Source organism: Triturus cristatus, chromosome 6 (assembly GCF_964204655.1).
Source record: "Triturus cristatus chromosome 6, aTriCri1.1, whole genome shotgun sequence".
Classification (NCBI taxonomy): domain Eukaryota; kingdom Metazoa; phylum Chordata; class Amphibia; order Caudata; family Salamandridae; genus Triturus; species Triturus cristatus.
Window position 1 is genome coordinate 56,780,296 of NC_140589.1, and position 19,173 is coordinate 56,799,468.

Below are 19,173 nucleotides of genomic sequence, written 5' to 3' on the forward strand. Positions count from 1 at the left end.
CAGTCTGACCATATACTCTTAAGTGCATTATAACCTCGCGGTAAATGCTAACTTTGGACTGACTGAACGGAAACATGTCGTGTTTGGTGTCAAATGCTTTGGAATACTACCCCCCCCCCCGTCAGTTCTGGCGGCTGGGGTAACATTCCACCCTTCTAGAGGGAGAGACATGTTCACACAGGTCTAACCCGGTGGGACTTTCTAAAGCCCTGGCATCACAAAATGGATGCCTCTGCCACAGACATGGGTCTGGCCTCCTGCTGCTGACCGAAACTCCGGCAGGGGAGGCCTGGACAATAGGTTTCCTGTCCCAGGGAGGTGTAACCACCTCCCCAGACAGACAGATGTGTATTGGGGCTGGGCGGAAGCACTCTCTGGTGCTTTGAAGTCCTGCACTGGGGGTACACTTGGTGTCCCTGTGCATAGTCCAGTTCAAACCGGTTGCAGGAGCTACCTGCCCCTGCTCTGGCGCGAAACTAGACAAAGGAAATGGGTGTAACCATCCCTCTTTCCAAACCCTCCCATAGGTGGGTCCCTAGAGTACGTCCAACCCCCAAACTTAGTATACGTATGGGAACCCAGTCCTTGTGATTTTAGATTACCCTGGATGAAACTCTGCAACATATATTCTGGACCTTCGACCTTCTATCCTGACTAGAAGACTGAAGAAATCTCCCTTGGAGTCAAGGAGTGACTCTCCTGCTTGGCAGGTACCAAAGAAGCAACTGTCCGGTCTGCAATTCCTAAGCTCCCGTTGGACACCGAAGTCTCTGCATCACCAGAGGTGGATTTCCTGACTACCCCGAGACTACCGTGAGTCCGCAGCAAAGCTGAAACCCGTGGCTATCGTGGATGACGAGGAACCGTGACCCCTGGGCACCACGTACTATTGTTGGTACATCAACTTCTTGTATTTCCCTGAAGTTCTGCTTTGAGCTTCGAGTAGCCCCAGCCTTGAGCACTGACTGCACCGAAGATCTCTGGCCTCCACTCCACGAGTGACACGTGGGCCAGTTTCTAGTGCAACCGCTCGAGGCTCCTTCGCGATCGCTGGCCCGTTGGCTAGTGGGTCCCCACGAAGGCAACTCCTCTTCTGCTTGGGCTTCGCTGGTTGCTCCTGACGTGCCCTCACTTACCGTTACTGTGTGAGTCCCTCAGACCTTGCTGGTCTGCACCGATGTCCTTCTTCTATTTCCACGAGACTTGCCGTTGCCAAGGCTTGTTAGGTCCATTCTGGTCACCGACACCGCAGCACTCGAAAGACTTCATGGGACAGCTCAAATCCGGCTCGTGGACTTCGTCGAAGCCTCCGGGACCTCGTGGCTGAAGAGTCAAGACACCCGTCAACTCACCTGAAGCACCCGACATCTGTGGGCATTGGTCCATCCTGCCCTCGGTCACTGGCAAGTGACCCAGACTCTGTCCCCTCTGCTTTCAGGTTCCTTACATCCTAGATCAAGGCTAGGACCTCTTCGGACACTTCTCCTCTTCACGGCAGCAGCACTTCTTCGGCAGCTTCCATTGAAATCGACGACGCGACCCAACACCAAAAGACACCTATGCACCCGGCTTCCCTGGGTGAGGTAACACGAGTACTCCAGTGCTCCCGTGGGTGCTAGCCCTAGAACTGCTTAAGTCCAAAAGGATTTGGTCCTGACTCGATTCTAAATGCCCCTAATCTTTAAATTTCCAACCGCGACATTGCCCATAGAAGCTAACGGGAACCCGCGGCTGTGTTCACACACTGCACATGGCTCCCGTGGGTCCCCTGTGTCACTACCCTGGGTGGTTCCTTGGGGTCCCTGCAATTCTACAGGCTCTAGGCCTTGTGTCTAGTTCAGTCATGGTTCTTATACCACTTTTTTGGTATATGGCTTGGTACGCCCCTAGGGCCCAAACGTGTATTTGTGCTAATATTGTTGATAACTAACTTGTAACCTAAGTACTTCGAACTACAGTCTCATAAAGAGACTAGAGGGGTGTGTTTTATCTTAAATACATATATTTTAAATATATACCTGGTGTGGTTGTCCCTTCATTTGATTATTCAAGAGATTATAAACTGGTAAAACAAGCTGCTTTACATTCCTTCAAGACTTAGCCTGAAGGCTGCTCTCCAAAGCTACCACTAGGATAGCTTTCAATAAAGGTTGTCTTTAACCAATCACCATAAGGGGTTGTTTGGACTGATACAAGATGCCCATTAGAACTAGTGGACAGCATATATCAGGCCAACTTCTCACAGGTGGTAAACAGGTGAAAATAATCTAAACAGGTGGGGAACATCAGCAAAGTATTTAAACAGGCCCAGGAGGCCTCAGAATGTTTCACAATGGCAGCGCTCTACGCCATGGCGAGGAGGATGAGGCTACGGACAGCAGCATAGAGAAGAAGGAGGATACAGGCGGGCATTTTTAGAGTGCGCATTACATTGTTGGGGCAGATAGACAAGTATAGGTTAAATGCTGCTGTGATCCATGATCTGATTGCTGAACTGGATCCCCTACTGCAGCGTCAGACTCACAGGGCACATACCATTCCCACTCATGTGCAGGTCCTATGTTCCCTGCACTTACTAGCATCGGGTAGCTTCTAGGGTGTAGTAGCTATAGCTGGAGGGGAGTCACAAAGTGCCCTGTTTCTTTAATTCATCCCTTAACGCCATGTTGACCAAGATACACCACCACATTAGCTTCCCCTCAACCCCACAAGATTTGCTTAAGACAAAACTGGACTTCTATCAGGTAGCCCGGTTTTCCCATGTAATAGGTTGCATTGATGGATCACATATAGCCATTTGTCCACCATCAGTGAATGAGTACATCTTTAGGAACCGGAAATCCTACCATTCACTGAATATCCAAGTAGTTTGCAATTAAAAAAACATCATCACTGACATAGTGGCACAATACCCTGGCAGCACTCATGACTCCTACATATTCAGACACAATGGCATACACACTCGTACACAGGGATAGTCCTCAAAAAATTTAAGGAAGCCACAGTAATTCCATTACTCAAAAAAGTGGGAGCAGATACCACCATTATGAAAACTAATAGACCCATCTCCTAACTCCCTTTTATGGCCAAAATTCTGGAACAACATGTTCTTAAAACTTTATCAGGGTTTATGGGAGATTATCACCTACTTGGGGACAGGCAGGCTGGCTTCCAAGCCCACCATAGCACGGAGCTAGTGATGCTGTCCGTATTGGACGAAATCAGGCTCACGGTAGACCAAAAAAAGCTGTGTGCCCTGGTACTCTTAGATCTGTTGGCTGCGTTCGACACGGTCAATCATGATCAACTTTTGACTAGAACCCGGGACATAGGCATTGGCGGGATGAGCCATCAATGGATTACCTCCTTCTTGACGGATCGCACCCAAGTAATTCAGATGGGTGACTGTGAGTCTGACAGAGGGCCCATAACCTGTGGAGTCCCCCAAGCGTCCACCCTATCACCACTGTTGTTTAACATTTATTTGCGCCCTCTGGTGATGGACTTGGCGTGGATGGATTGTCAAGTGTTTAATTACGCTGACGACACCCAAATAATCCTAGAAATCAAACATACTCCACAAGCCCACGCAAAGTGTACAAGACATCTTAAGATTTGTAGTAAGTTGGATGACACTCAACTCACTAAAGGTCAACCCCGATAAAACAGAGGGGTTGGCCATTACTACTGATAATAACCCATGGTCCTATCAATTTTGGCCACACGAGCTGGGAGACACTCCGTCTCCAGCACCTGTGGTAAAAATGCTGGGTATAAAAATCGACGTTTATCTCTCTTTTTCTAATCAAGTTTTCTCTGTCTTTGGGACATGTGTGGGCTTACTAAGGCAATTGAGGAAAATTTCACCTATCCTCTCCTTCTCCATCATGTGAACGGTAGTGACAGCACTGATCTTGTTGCGTTTAGACTATGGCAATGCGCTTTACATTGGGCTACCAGATAACCTGCAAAGCAAACTTCAGGTGGTAATGAATGCTGCAGCCAGGTTGATATTTAAACTACCCAGATATACAAGGGCTACCCCCCTGCTGCCGAAACTTCTTTAGCTCCCTATTAAGCAAAGGACCAAATTTAAGGAACTTTGTATCGCCCATAAGGCCGTACATGGTCAAGTCCCAAGCTACATCAAAGAGCGTCTTATGAAATATGTCCCAAGCCGATCCTTAAGATCTTCCGCAGGAAACCATCTATCTTGCCCGCAGTTTAACCTCATGAAAAAAGGAGGAATAAGCTTCCCTCCTATCGTCGATCTGAGAAGGCCCTCCTACCATTTAGGAAGAAGGAAACAAGTTACTTACCTGTAACTACAGTTATCCAGTATTGGTATCTTTCATAGATTCACATGCCTGAATCATTCCCCGTCGCCGAGGCGGGAGTCCCCGGTAAAAAAAAAAGTAGTGCCAAAATGTTAGTAGTAGTAGTAGTAGGCCCAAAGAAAAAGGCCTAAAGACTATATCTTAGCAGCCTATCTACCTCATTATGCAAAAGAACCAAGAATTTTGGTAACAACCAATCAGACACCAGCACCCTTCTAGAACCCCCTCAGCAGAGCCAGTTCGCCTCAGATTTTCGTAGCACAAGTGGGAAGTAAACATCCCAAAATATAGAGAACTGACTCTACGGGGAGGAGGGTGGGTGCATGTGAATCTATGAAAGATACCAATACTGGATAACTGTAGTTACAGGTAAGTAACTTGTTTTCTTATCCAGTATTGGGGTATCTTTCATAGATTCACATGCCTGAATCAGAATAGCGAGCAGTATACCAAGTATACAGTCGTATGCGGAAGTTGGGAGACTAGTGCTGATACTCCCTAGTTGCATCCACAGCTTGTTAACAAGAGGTATATGAAAAAGAATCTTAAAATTCGAAACATGCAATTCATAAACAGAAAATAGCATGTAATGCAATAACATCGAGAATGAAACCAAATTATTATTGTAAAACATTGCATTGTCATACTACAAGATATCAACATAATACATGTTAAAAAATATATAAAAAGGTACCTGAAGATATCTCAAAGAAACAGATGTCGCAGGACAGCTTGCCCAACTGCTGCATTGTCCCGATGTGTAGATTGGAGGCAGTAATGTCTCGTAAAAGTGTGGACATTTTTTCATGTCGCAGCACGGCAGATATTTTCTAGAGTCACTCCAGCAAACAATGCTGTAGACGCTGCTACTGTTCTCGTGGAATGGGCCTTGGGTTTCCGTAACAATGGCCTGTGAGGTTTGTCATGACAGAAAATGATTGTTGATGCTATCCATCTGGCAATGGTGGATTTTGTCACCGCCCTTCCCGGGGTAGCTTGGCCATAAGCCACGAACAATTGGTCGGACTTTCTAAGGTTCTTTGTTTTTTGAAGATAGAACTTAAGACATCTCTTGATATCGAGAGAATGTAAGGCTCGTTCCACTGGAGTAGATGGGTTAGGAAAGAAAATTTTAATTTCACCGGTTCATTAAGATGAAACTGTGACGGCACCTTAGGGATAAATGTTGGATTAGTTCGGAGGTGCACGTAGTCTTGAGTGAAGTGTAGAAAAGGTTCCTTTACAGTGAACGCCTGAATTTCACTCACTCGTCAAGCTGATGTTAAAGCCAGAAGTAAAGCAACCTTCCAGGTAAGGAATTTGAGATCAGCCTTATGGATAGGCTCGAATGGATGCTTCATTAATTGCATTAAGACTGTGTTGAGTTCCCACTCCGGTGGCGGAAGTCTGACCGGAGGAAACTCCTGGAAAAGTCCTTTCATAAACTGCTTAATTAAAGAGGATGAACACAGAGAAGGGACATGGGTACCCTTTCTGAATCTGGAAAGTGCAGCTAAATGGACCTTGACCGAAGGAAAAGAAAGTCCAGATCTTGCTAGGTGTAACAAATATGGGAGGACCTGTTCTGCAGGAGCGTCCACCGGGTGCACCTGGTTTGCTTCACACCAACAGCAAAACCGTTTCCATTTTAGACAGTAAGTTTTTATCGTGCTGTGGGCTCGTGATTTCGTTAATATATCCCTACAGTCTTGAGGGATATCCAGGTCCCTAAATTCTAAGAAGTCAGGAGCCATGCGTGTAAATGTGGGGACTGAGGGTCTGGGTGGAGAACCTGACCCCTGTTCCTTGACAGCATTGTGGGCGTCGGGAGAAGACGGATCGGCTGGTCCTGGGACAGTACTAGAAGCTCCTGAAACCAGTATTGGCGTGGCCATCTGGGTGCAATCAAGATGAGATGACAGCCCTCCAACTTCATCTTGCGTATGACCCTCGGTATTAGAGGTATTGGGGGAAAAGAGTAAGCACAAATCCCTGACCATCGCATGGACAGGGCATTCCCCCTTGACCCCTGTTGAGGGTATCTGCTGGCATAAAAGCGGCATTTCTTGTTTTCTTTTGTGGCGAACAAATCCAGTGGCGGTGTGCCCCAAGCTCTGAATATCCTGAGCACTTGAGCTTGTTCTAGCTCCCATTCGTGGCAAACTGTTTGGGATCTGCTGAGCGTGTCCGCTAATGTATTGCAGAGACCTCTGACATGCTTTGCTCTGAGTGTTATGTTGTGGAGCGTGACCCATTCCCACAACTCCTGATCCTCTGTGGACAGCGTTGCTGATCTCGTCCCTCCTTGCTTGTTCACGTAAAACATGCTGGTGGTGTTGTCGGTCCGAACCAGAACCGAAGAACCTGCAATCCTTGGAAGGAACGCTTGCAGAGACAGGAAAATTGCTCGCAATTCCAGACTGTTGATGTGCTTGTTCTTGTACTCTGGAGACCATTTCCCCTGTATCTGTAAGTCTTGGAGATGACCTCCCCATCCCTCCATGGAAGCATCCGTAGTGAGGACAAAGTCTGGAATTTTCTGTATGAAAGTAAGCCCTTCTGCTAAGTTGGGTATGTGGCACCACCAACTTAGAGCGCTCTTCATTTCTGAAGTGACTCTGATGATGTCGTCGAAGGAACCCCTCGCTTGCTGCCACTGAAGGTGTAACTCCTCATGCAAGGGTCGCATCCGGAGCCGTGCCAGAGGGACGAGGTGTATTGCCGAGGAGCACATCCCTAGGAGCGACGCGAACATCCGGACAGAAACTGACCTTCTTTTGGAAATCAGGATTGCTAACTTTTGAAGACGAACCTGCCGTTCGGGAGATAAGAATGCCTTGCAGCGGACGGTATCCAGCAGAGCTCCCAGAAAAGGAAGGATCTGCTTTGGGTGTAATTGAGATTTGCTCCTGTTGACAGTAAGCCCCAGAGAGTGGAACAGATGAAGAGATGTTGTCACAGCAGTCTTGACTGAACTTTCTGAAGGACCTTTTATCAACCAGTCGTCTAAATACGGGAAGACTTGGATTCCTTGGGATCGTAACGCTGCCGCCACTGGAGCTAGGCACTTCGTAAATATCCTTGGGGCAGATTTTAGCCCAAACGGGAGCACTTTGAACTGGTAATGGGCGCCAGCCACTGTGAAGCGAAGATACTTGCGATGCTTCGAATGTACTGGGATGTGAAAGTAAGCGTCTTCCACATCCAAAGAAGCTAGAAAATCTCCCTCGTTGAGGCAACCTGGAATTTCCGCCAGAGTGACCATGCGAAATCCCTGCTTCTTGAGGAATCTGTTCAGATTGCGAAGGTCTAAGATTGGACGCCACTCCCCTGACTTTTTCTTGATGAGAAAAAAGCGGGAATAGAAACCCGTCCCCTTTTGAAGTGCAGGAACCTTCTTGATTGCGTTCTTCAGGAGCATCGTTAAAGCTTCTTTGAATAGTAAGTGAAGACGAGGGGGAGGGGGTCCCTTGGGTGGTGTGTTGGGTGGCTTGGTGACAAACTCTAAGGTGTGACCATTGTGAACCAGGTCCAGAACCCACTGGTCCGACGTAATTTCTTGCCACTTGTTCACAAAAAGCTGAAATTTTCGCACCCACAGGGAGGGGAAAAGGAGGGGAAGGCACCCTGCAGAAATCATTGCTTCCTTGTGGTGTCTCTTCCCTGATTCTGCGATCTTTTCCGTCCGCCTTGACGAGAGAAACCAGACTTGTTGGTTTGTCTGTAGGAAGATTGATAGGACTGTCGATATTGAGGCAGGTACCTATTCTGTTGGGTGTGATAACCTCCTCTGGATGAAAAACCTCGGCCTCTTGCTCCTCTGAAGGTACCTCATTTGCACTGCAAGGAGCCCAATGATCTTGCGGTATCAGTGTCGGTCTTTATTGCTTGGAGTGCGTCATCTATATGCTTTCCAAACAACGATTCGCCATCATAGGCCATATCCAATATTTTTGTTTGGACTTCTGGTCTGAACGTGGTGGCCTTAAGCCAACCCTGGCGTCTGAGAACAGCTGCCACAGCCAACTGGCGAAAATTAGTGTTTACAATATCTAGAGCGCAGTCGATAGTTTCTGATGCTGCACGCTCCCCTTCCAACAAAACCTTCCGAGCATCTTGTCTGCAGTCCTCTGAGATGAGGTCAATAAAGCTTGCCATTTTTGACCACATCTGGCGGTCATAACGCCCTATTATCGCCAACGGGTTGGCTGTCCTGATGGATGCAACTGCCATAGTTGAACATTTTTTGCCAATTAAATCCAGGCGTCGTCCTTCCCTATCTGGTGGTGTAGTGATAGGTGCTGCCGGATTCTTAGATTTTTGTTGGGCTGCCTGTGAGATAACCGAATCTGGCCGAGGATGGCCAATGAGACAGGAAGGACTGTTGGCAGGAGCACAGTATTTCTTGTCAATCCGTGGAAGCATCGCAGGCACCGATGCTGGGTTTTTCATAATTTTTACTCCTTCCTTCCAAATGTAATCAATGATAGGGATAGCTCTTGTAACCTTTCTTGACTCCTCTTTAAAATCGTGAAGAAAACCGTCAGACTGTTCAATGGTCACCGGCAAGTGGAACCTGGTCGCAGCGCGCTACATAAGGTTATGGAACCCCCCTATATTTTCTGGGGGCGAATCAGATGGAAGAGGGGTGGGTGGCGAAGGCATAGGGATTATATAAGAATCCCAAGGGTCTGCTGGGTCTGGTAGCTCACCCTCTTCGAATTCCTCCTCAGAAGTTGAATCTTGACCTTGACGCGGGTCCTGTGGAGGATCAGGCAGTTGAGGCGTTGGGGCTGGATCTTCAGGCAAAGGCAATGGGCCCGGCTGCGGCGCAGTCCTCGGAACCTGTGGAATGACTGGTTGTGGTGGAAAACGTTGTTTATAATCTGCAAGCATGGCTTGCAGGTCTTGAATGAGAGTCGGAGGCAGATGTGACATCTCGCTCTGATGAGGTTGTCTGTAGTGTGGTCTGTGATGCGGAACGACAATGTCTTCCTGATAGTAATGCTCCTCCTCCTCATCGTCATCTTGACATTTTATGTGCAGTTCAGAAGGATGGCGAGCAATCCCGAAGGGCCCCTCATCCTCGTCATCCTCATAGTCATCATCCTCACCCTGCACAAATTTTTCTAGGAGATGTGAGGGAGTAAGCGGTGATATATCGCTATATTCCTGCCTCTGAAAAGTCTTTAGTTGGAAACTCCTGGTGGAAATAGGAGTGGAATGAGCGGGCGCCATTGCAAATGTCGGAGACTGAACAGGTAAATCTCCAGGCGTTGTAGTAGAAATAGATTCTCTTGATGTTAATAGACTTTTAGTGTCCATTGTCGACGAGGTCGTTGTCAACGGGGCTATCGTCGATGGACTTGTAGACGGGATCGTCGTTGACGGGATCGTCATCATCGCCGGGATCATCGTCGACGGGATCATCATCGTCGACGGGATCGTCATCGTCGACAGGATCGTCGTCGACGGGGTCTTCATCGACGGAGTTGGCGTCGACAGGGTCTTCATCGACGGGCTCGACGTCGACGAGGTCTTCGCCGATGGAGCCTTCGTCGACGGGCTCGACGTCGACGGGGTCTTCGTCGACGGGACCTTCGTCGATGAGCTCTTTGTCGACGGTCTCGTCGTCGACAGGCTTTTTGCTGGCGGGATCATCGTCGACGGGACTTTCGACGACGAGATCTTCGTCGACGCTTCTCTTTTCGACGATGAAAGCTTCGTCGATGGTATCGTCGATGCTGGCTTCGTCGACGACGGGCTTTTTTGAGAGGATAGTAATCCTCGTTGACAGAATAGGAGAGGTAATGGCCATCATCGAGATGGTTTCTGTCAATGAAGGCGCAGATGAGGTGACAGAAATCGTAGTTGGAGAGAAAGCCAGAGATTTTGAAAGGCTTTTACTCACGGTTTGTGTCCCAGCCTTGACCGCAGAATCCTGAGGAGAGTGCGCTGATTCAGAGGAAATGATGGGACTCCTCTGATCAGAAGCAGAATGGTGGGATTTCTGGCGCTTCTTCCCCTCACTGGAAGAGCTGTCCTGCGATCTAGCTCTCTTGCTAGATGTAGAGGCTCTGTCATCCTCCTCAGCCGAAGAGGATTTAAGCCACAAAAGCACTCTCGCCTCCCTATCCCTAAGAGTTTTGGTAGGGAAGGTGCGGCAAATCTTGCAATCTTTTGCCTCATGTTTAGGGTAGAGGCAGTAGATGCAGTCCAAATGTTGATCATCAACATGGACCCTCTTCTTGGTGCAGGTCCTGCAGGACTTAAACAAGGCCTTCTTGTCAGACATGCTGAAGCAAGTTGAAAAACTGAGAGGCACTAAGGGAGACTCCCTTCCACACGACGTGCGGTAAAAATTTGAGGAGAACTGGCTCTGCTGAGGGGGTTCTAGAAGGGTGCTGGTGTCTGATTGGTTGTTACCAAAATTCTTGGTTCTTTTGCATAATGAGGTAGATAGGCTGCTAAGATATAGGCTTTAGGCCTTTTTCTTTGGGCCTACTACTACTAATACTGGATAACCTGAAGACCCTCCTCTGCACTGAAGCCTGGGCTTAATTCCATTCAGTCAGGGGCCATATTCACCTGGGGGCACTGTAGCTTTCTTCTCACAGCGCATAGAGACCTGCCGGTATTAAATGTTTTATAAGTCACAATTAACATTAACATTAACTCACCTCCTTGGGGGTGAATTTGGAGAAGGATATCTGCTAGGTAAACAAATGTTACAATGTCTTTGACACTATGGCCAAATGGTAATGCATATATATCACTAACCATTAGCTTACTACCCTGTAGGTGACAGTGCATACGCGGTGAGCAACTACATCCTGACAACATACCCCAAGTGAGCAGCGTTACAATGCAGCACACATCGCAACATGAAACATCATGGAGCGCACCTTTGGCCTAATGAAAAGTAGGTTTTGCTGCCTCCACAAGACTGGCGGGCGCTGCAGTAACGACCGGAGACCTGCTGCAGAATTGAGGCCAATTGAGCCATTTTGCACAACATCGCTCCTAGGAGAGGCATACCCCTGGAACGGTCTGACAGCAAGCTTGAGGAGGACAACCAGCCAAGTTTACCACTATGAGCAGCAGCTGGGGCAAGCTTAGCAGAAGGGAGAAGGAGACATGCAAAAATTACACAGCATTATTTTTGAGGTGGGTAATGATGAGACAAGATACAGCATGGTTGAACTGCAGTGGATGTTTTTTAATGTAGAAATGTGGTAGTGTTAATGCACACATACCAGGTGCCAAATAGCACAGTGAGTGTAAACAAAAAAAATCAACAAGACATCATCATTGGACTTGAATGTCAGTAACAACTTTTGCCATGATAATGGTTACATCCCATATAGAATGTAGTCTGTCAACGCCACCTTATATTTTGCGACCACGCACTCCCAAAGGCCTTCCGGTGGCCTCATTTATGTCCCTCGTGGAGCACCAAGAGACTACTGAGGCTGGATGCCTCCTCACTCTCCCCTCTCCCCAATACATTGCTGCCCCCAGCTGTCTGAAATTGCTGTACTGCATTTGTGAGCTGGACGAGTCCCCTGGCCACATCCCCACAGCAATGGCTCATTTCGACCTGCATGGCCACAGAACGACAGGACAGCAGAGCTGTGTTGGTGCTCAGCCGGTTGATGGATCTGGTGTAGCCATCGAGGCGCCCTAAGAATTGGTGATGCCTTTTTCTTTGGGACACCTGGTCCTCCTGCATCACCCTGCATAGCTCCTGTATGGCCTCATTGGACTGTCTATGTCCTTCCACCACTGCTGTAGCCAGCTCTTTCAAGCAGTCCCTCATGTCTGCCATGTTGTGTGACATAGTGCAAAGTTGTGCCTGCATTAATCTCATGTTCTTTGCGTGCAGGCGCAGCACCCTCAGCATTTGGCTCTCCAGCCCATCCCAGACATTTGGGCTTTCATCCTCTGGTGTTGTCATCTGTGCCCTTGACCTGCGCCTCAGGGTTAGGTTATTGTTGCACCGGACCTGTGACTGGGGTCTTGTCATGGGTGTACGTCCAGGCTGGAATGTCTGGGGAACATGTTCGCTCTCTTCCTCAACTTCCATGGCAGGTAGTGGTGGGACTGTGGACCTGCGTCTAGTGGATGCAGGATTTGTGGTTTGTGGGGCCACGGGTGTCTCCACATGTGCCTCAGCTGGAGTCTTCTGGGTGTCTCCACCTTCACATCCCTCTGACTCCTGTGCAGCTGCATCTGTGATGTTAAACAGTGCGATTTCTAGTTATTATGTAAACGTTTGTGGCTCACATAGTGCATTTTTGTGTTCCATTAAATTCCTATCTGACTCAGTGTCCATATGTTTTACTTCCTTGTTGTACTAGTGGGCAACAATGCTCTTTTCCTCCCAACTTCCCTTCCCTGCCTGTTCCTCCCATAATGCATTTGGGTGTAGCAAGTAAAATGTGGACTGGAGTGTGATTCTAAACACTAGACCTGATCTGATGTGATATTTCACATTTTATATTCTGCATTAAATGGACATTTGCATGCATCTTACCTTGTGAAGTACTGTCCAGTGGAGAGTGCCTAACTCCGTCACTGTGACTATAGCTTCAGGCTGGAGTGTGGACTCTACTAGGTCCTCCAGGGTTGTGTTCCCAGGCAGTGTTGCAGGTCCCCCTCCAGTCTGCTTTGCCTCCAAAAGTCTATCAGCAATCCTCTCCGTTGCACTGTTGCGCAGGTCATACCAACGTTTGCGCAGGTCTCCTATTGTGTGGTGGGTGACTCCTACTGCGTTCACTTTGGTTTGTATCCTGAGCCAGATTTTTCGCTTCTCTCACTCAGGGACCTGGAGTGATAGTTTGCGAAACACCTTGTCATGGCTCCTCACTACCTCCTCAATGAGGATTTCTATCGCCTTCTCACTGAATTTCAGTTTCCTTTTTTCGATTAGCAGCCTTCTTCCCAGTGTGTCCTGAAGCCATGCTTTTGTCCCAGAACAGTTTTAGCAATGCAAAAATGGTAACTTCAGCTGTGCTCCTGCAGTCTGCCTCCTCCTCTGACTCGCACAGTGCACTCTTCTATCTACAAATGAAAAAAAACGACATTGCACTCATACAGGAGATGCACCTCGATGCCTTGGAGTCTGATAAATTCTGACGCGAATGGGTGGGTAGAGTAATCCACAGCAGAGTAGCGGCGTCGCCAGCTCCTGGTGGGGACCAGCCACGGAATTGCTGTGTTGTGATTCTTCTTTGCAAATCACTGCTTGTCACAGTCGTTAAAACATGGTCCGATCATGGCAGACGATATATGTTTGTCAAACTTGAGATGGGAGATAGGCTCCTCTGCGTAGGACTGGTGTATGCTCCCACGGGGACGAAGCGCTCCTTTTTCCTTCAACTTAACCAGCTCCTTGTAAACATAGAAGCGACTAGATACATTATAGGAGATGACTGGAATTTGGCTTGCGATGCCGTATTGGACAGGACAAGTCTCTTGGACAAGGGGAACGACGGTGATAGGGCCCTGCTAGAGGACATAGCTCTGGATCCTGGTCTGGTAGACCACTTGTGACTCTGTCACCCCACTGACAAGGAATACACATTTCTGTCCCCAGTGCATGGGACCCAATCCAGGCTGGACTACTTCCTTGTATCCCACCCAGTGGTTCCACTTGTAGGTGAATCCTGCATATTGGAAGCCGCCGTCTCCCATCAATCCCCGGTCTTGATATTCCTAAACATGGGCCTCCCCTGGCCGGGCCGCAAGCCTTGATGTCTGAACATCGAGAGGTATCGCTCCCTGTGGGGCAAGAACGTATTGCGTTCTCACTTTTCCACTTACCTGGCAACCAACAAGGAGTTCCTGGACTCCCATAGGACCCTGTGGGTGTGAGCTAAAGCAACCATCTGTGGACAGCTCATGAGAGACGCCATGGTAGCTAACAAACAGGCATCCCTCCGCCGCAACAAACTGGAATCCCAGAATGCCTCTCTCATTTGTCTTTACTCCACTCAACCCTTGGTGCTAATGTTGCCGGCTAGAAATGGCACATATGGCCCTCAATAACCTCTTCACCTCCAAAGCCTAGTACGCTCTCCAATGCCTCAAAGGTACACATTATGAACAGGGGAAAAAGCAGGATCCCTTTTGGTAGCACAGCTCCGGCAATGGGAAGCCGCAATGGCCATCCCCGCCACACATTCTGAGACTGTGAAGACCCTCACTAAACCCCAAGATATAGTTGATGAGTTCGCCTCATTCTTTGCATGTCTCTATATGCCGGAAGTACCGGCCAATGTGGAACAGATATACATATATCTTGAGGGCTTCAACCTTCCTCGCTTGACGCACAAAGGCAGAGAACTTCTTGAAGGGGTCATCAGTGAGGATGAAATACTGGCAGCCATTACTAACTTGCCCTACCATAAGGCGCCAGGAGAGGATGGCTTTCCTGAAGAATTTTACAAATGGTCCGGTGCAGAAGCAATCAATACCTTACACGCTGCCCTGCAGGAGTCAGAAAGGACAGCCTCCTTGGCTCCACTTTCCAACAGAGTATTGATTGCGGTCCTACCCAAACCAGGGAGAGACCCGCTACTATGTGCCAGCTACCACCCCATCTCCCTCCTGAATGGAGACATTAAAATACTGGCCAGTATCCTAGCTGCACACCTGAAGAAGGTCATCCCTTCTCTCATTCATCATACTCAAGTCAGCTTTGTCCTGGGCCAATCCTCTAGAAACCACCTCCGCACACTAGCCCACATATTATGGACCGTGAAAGACCTTCCGTAGGATGTGATGGCCCTCTCCCTCGATGCAGAATAGGTGTTCAACAGCATAGACTGGAGTTACCTCTTCGCCGCTATGAAATGATTTGAGCTTGGCGACCCGTTTATTTCCAAGCTCGGGTTAATCTACGACTGCCCCGTAGCTCAGGTCTACTGCGGTGGGTTTCTGTCAGATGCCTTTAGAATCCATAGAGGAAGGCTACATGTGCTGCAGGCCACACGCAAAGCTTGGCACCATGCGCATCGTCTTATGGGCGACCACCATCACCTACACACCAAGGCGCCGTTATGGGCAATGACTGCATCAGAATAGACAAACGAACGGTTCACTGGCCCGTATGGAAAGCCTTGAACATATACGATCACTGGACCAGGTGATACTAGATGGTGACTTACAATCTTTTGCCTAGCTGCGAGAGGAATTAGGGCTACCCTCACAGCAGGCATGGCAATACTGCAGCTGCAACACTGCCTGCGGCGCTTCCCTGCCCCCGACATCTACCGGCCTCTCCGATAGTGCTGCATTTATCGCTATGGAGGAGACACAAAGGGATGATGTCTTGACTCTATAGCACCCTGACAAATCACAGCCACTGAGCCAAGTGGCAAATGCGGCTACAATTCATGGCTGAGGATGAGGACTGGGCAGAAATAATGGAAGCCCTGGATAGGGGAACCCGAGAGACTCGACTAAAATCCTGCCTCTTCAAAACCCTCCATGATTGGTATTGGACCCCCCAAAAACTGCACAAAGTCAGCCTACTCCCTCACTCAAGGTGCTGAAGGTGACTGGATATGCGCTATGACCTTCCCCATATAATTTGCGAATGCCCTTCTAATCAATCTATCTGGTCTTACGTCGGGAACACCCCTTCGCCTGCCCCTCCAGCCTCCAGTTATCCTTCTACATGACACCGGAGGCATCCCGGACATCACACACCCACAGCGCTGCCTCCATCACACAGCACTAGCCACTGCCAAGCTCTGTATCCTCCAGAAATGGAGGTCAGCCATACCCCCTTCACAAGAGGAGTGGATGATAACAATGATCCTGCCGCATCCCACAAACCATTTATTTATAGATTACAAGATCAGATGGTGGTATTCACGCAGACGTAGGCTCCATTCCTCAGAGAGACTACACACTAGCATCCTACGGTTCTATTCAGCCCATCTTAAGTCACCAGTCTGCCATCCATAGACAAGAGGGTTGTCCAGCGCCACGTCCCTCTTCCTCTTTCTTATTGTTTACCTGCCCGGTTGCGCCTACTCCGCTTGCCATCTTCATCACCTTCCCCCTTTTTTCTTAATTCCCCCACTTACCATAACCCTCACTTCCTTCATCATCTCTTTTCTCCTTTTCTACCCCTCTTCCCACTGCCCACCTCCTTCTCCCTCTCCTCCTACCTGATCACACCCCCAAACAGCACTCGGTCACGTAGGCAGATATTCCTCGTCTCCTACTCCCTATCCACTGAGGTTGGCTATCACCCTCTTTCCAAAAGCGGATATCTTAATTCTTCCTGTGGAGATACATATTGCTCTGCCCCTTCTAGTAGGGTACCAGTGCCATACTTATTTCAACGTACGTCTGTAGAACCTCCATCGCGCTACATGGTACACCCACTCCCTCGCCTTACCAACTATCAACACTGCTCGATATCTGCAATATACCCCACACCCAGAAGAGACCAAGGACTGCCCCTTCTCCTCCCTTCCCCCGCTTCTCCAACACCCTACCCCATGTGTCCCCTGTAGATCTCCTCTACAAGATCTTGAGCATACACTGCTACAATTACGGTGCAGATTCTCATAGATTACACCCGCTAGACAACACCCATGAAATATGCTGCCATCAACCAGAAGCTCACTGTCTATTGACGGTTCTAAGTTACCCCACTATAGATCTTGAAGATGTTCCCACCTGTACAAGTCCCCTCATCCTCCGTCATTTCCCTTCTATTCGGCCCTCTGTATATCCCTTCAACACCTCTCCTCCCATCAACACTCAGAGGTATCTGCCATGTTGTGGCTGGACTTATGTACCGTGATGTGTTGTGATGTGCTGCTGTATCATTGCTTTGTTGCCATGTTTTTCCCTCCTGTGAAATCTAATAAAAGATAACAACACAAAAAAACCTATAAGTCACCCCTAAGGCAGACCTTTCAGTCCTGAAGGCAGGCTGCTTGGTTATGAGTGTGAGGGTGCCCTGCATGAACAGGCCACCCCCTACAAACCCCGAAGTCGATTATCCCGGTTTGTAAGTGCGGTCAGCTCTTTTGAGACATATAGTGGCCATGCATCATTAAGCAATGGCGAACTGTATATTGGCTGAGCCGAACCTGAGCATGATGGATATCGGACAAGTTGGAATCACCATTACCAACGTTGGAGGAATGATTCTATGCACTGGGGTGGGCTCCTCCAGGAAGCCCCCAGTACTCACGATAACAGCCTTCCAGGGTCTGCCAGCAAGCTAGTTCTGCTGCCGCCCCCATACAAGATCCTTCCCTCCTTCTGCTGAGCTGAGCTCAAGCAGGGTAAGGTAGACCAATAGGTTTCCTGTCACAGGAAGGTGTGACTACCTCTCAGACAGGACTTAGTGTATTGGGCTGGGGTGGGGGTGCTTGCCATCGCCGCCAGACTTTTTTGAAGGACAGATTTGGTCCCCTCCATACTCCAGTTTGAGCCTGTTCAGGGATCCCTTGTCTCCCGTTCTGGGGTGAAACTGGACAAAGGACATGGGAGTATCCTCCCCTCTGATCCAGCCTCTCGGCTGGAAGGGACTCTTGAATCGTTCCAACCCTTTCCCTAGGGTACTTAAAGGCCTCACCTATGGATTCATCGCAGGACAAGATTCAAACACGAAACCACTTCAACTTTGATCATCTGGGCACCTGGACTTCGCTGATCTTCGCCTGGAACTGAGACTGCACAAGGAAGACTCTTGCTGTTCCTGGTCTCATCGTCCTGCCAGTCTTCTGCATTGTCTGTGCTCCATCCAAGTTCCTCACCAGGTCTGTCGCTATCAAAGACACCCGAAAGAATCTCCCTTGGAGTGATGGAGTCACTCCTCTGAATCTGTAGGCACCACAATGAAGCTGACCGGTCTTTTGCTCCCGACGTGCTGCGGACCCTGAAAGGCTCAGCAACACAGGTGGTGGTTCTGCAATTCCCTCAAACCCTGCCATGTCCTCTCAGCAAATTTGAGGCCAGTATCCGTCGTCAGAACCGCTGGAACAGAATCAGCTCTGCATCTAGTTTACTTGCCATTGCCAAGGCTTGTTGGCTTTGTACTCCAGAGATCTTTGTGCTAGAAGAAGCTCTAGCCTCCAGTATCTCTTCTTGCCAAGATATCTGTACTCACTGCATCCTCTGTCCCATGGGCCTGCATCTTTGGTGAGCTGCTCTAGGTCCTCTTGCTACTCCTGTGCCTTCAGCCTGTGGGTCCTCTTGAGGGTCTTCTTTGACTTCAGTGGGCTCCCTGCTTGCTCAGGCCTGCTCTGACTCTCCTGCACATGGTGAGTCCCTTGGACCTTGCTGTTCCTAGCGTTGCACCTTCTTTGTTTACCACATCTGTTGCTGCTGCCAAGGCTTGCTGGTGCTCCTGCCGGACACCGACCCCCTGTTTTTTGACTTCCGATGTGGGACAGTTCGTGACCCCAGAGTCCCCGGTCCTCACAGCTGCAGCCACAAGGGCACCGTAATGACTCCTTCATCATCTGTCATTGGTGATCATTGATCTTCCGTGCCTCCTGGTCACATCCGAGTGGCATAGCCTCTGTCCCATCTGCTTGTAGGTTCTTCTCTTCAAGGATCCACCCTTGCATTCCACCGGACTCTTCCACCTCCTTTGCCAGAGCCATCTTTCCTGAAGTCCTCCATTGTGATCTATGGTGATTTTCGACGTCACTTCATACTTATGCACCCGGCTTTCCTGGTGTAGGTATCCTGGTTCCTGGGGTATCTATGGGTGAGGTGACTCTCCAAACTTCTGTCTTCCACAGGGTTTTTCCAGAGTCCACTGGGAAAGGTCCTTCTTCTTGAAAACTGTAACTGC

The 19,173-nt window shown here is 48.9% G+C and overlaps 1 protein-coding gene across 1 annotated transcript in view; it reads right to left on the reverse strand.

Annotated features, from left to right (window-relative positions):
* The window catches only part of DNAH8 (dynein axonemal heavy chain 8), a 13,985,216-nt gene that overhangs the window by 6,377,695 nt on the left and 7,588,348 nt on the right, over positions 1 to 19,173 (reverse strand). The window lies entirely within an intron of this gene.